Source organism: Castor canadensis, chromosome 2, assembly GCF_047511655.1.
Source record: "Castor canadensis chromosome 2, mCasCan1.hap1v2, whole genome shotgun sequence".
Taxonomy (NCBI): Eukaryota; Metazoa; Chordata; class Mammalia; order Rodentia; family Castoridae; genus Castor; species Castor canadensis.
This window is the reverse complement of record NC_133387.1, coordinates 34,226,918-34,227,721: the sequence shown is the minus strand read 5'-3', so window position 1 is coordinate 34,227,721 and position 804 is coordinate 34,226,918. Positions and strand designations below refer to the sequence as shown.

The 804-nt window shown below is 31.3% G+C and overlaps 1 non-coding gene across 1 annotated transcript; it reads left to right on the top strand.

Moving 5' to 3' along the window:
* Positions 1–490: 490 nt before the first annotated feature.
* Positions 491–563, top strand: Trnaa-ggc (transfer RNA alanine (anticodon GGC)). The gene has a single exon. It is a non-coding gene; the product is annotated as a tRNA-Ala (tRNA).
* The last annotated feature ends 241 nt before the right edge of the window (positions 564–804 follow it).

Below are 804 nucleotides of genomic sequence, written 5' to 3'. Positions count from 1 at the left end.
GATAATGTCTTGGGGAGAACATACTTGTTCATGTCAAGAAGCTGATGAGAAACCAACAAAGGAGAAATATCAAAACAGTCCTATGTAGAAATTGCATCTGAAAACTTAAAGAATGAGTATCTGTCATATTACTTCAAAACTTCTAGTTTCTGTTGATTTCTAGTTGAAACAGTTTTTTACTACAAAGGGAGAAATAAGTGAATGTTTTATATTTGTGGTATAACTTCATATTTCATCACCAGTTATGAGAAAGTTCAGATTTTTCTGTATGTAATTTGAATTTGTGTCTCTTACCTTCATTTTGCTTTCATTTTGTTCCAGTATTTTCCCTTCCCAAACTCAAATTGTATCAAGGTGAGGAAAGACAGAAAAATTAAGTTTTGAGGTATTCGTTGAACAATAAGGAACATTGAAATATTCCACTGCAACACTCACACCCTTTTTAAATCCAAGACCATGTCTTTTCAAATTTTAAATAAGACATAAGGCTGGTGGCATGGCTCAAATGGTAGAGCATCTGCCTGGCAAGCATGAGGCCCTGAGTTCAAACCCCAGTATCACCAAAAAAAGAAAAAAAAATTAATGAGCTGCAAACAATAATTATATGTAGATATTTCTCAGATAAATTCTGCTAAATTATTGATTAAATTATTGATGTATATGATTTCAATATACATTGGTTGGTACAACTTAAGTGGAAATTTAAGTCTTTTGAGTAATTCCAGAATATCCCAACATTTTCTTGCAACATAGATGCAAAAGACAGTACAAACAACAAAAATATCAAGATAATTATCTCAATTT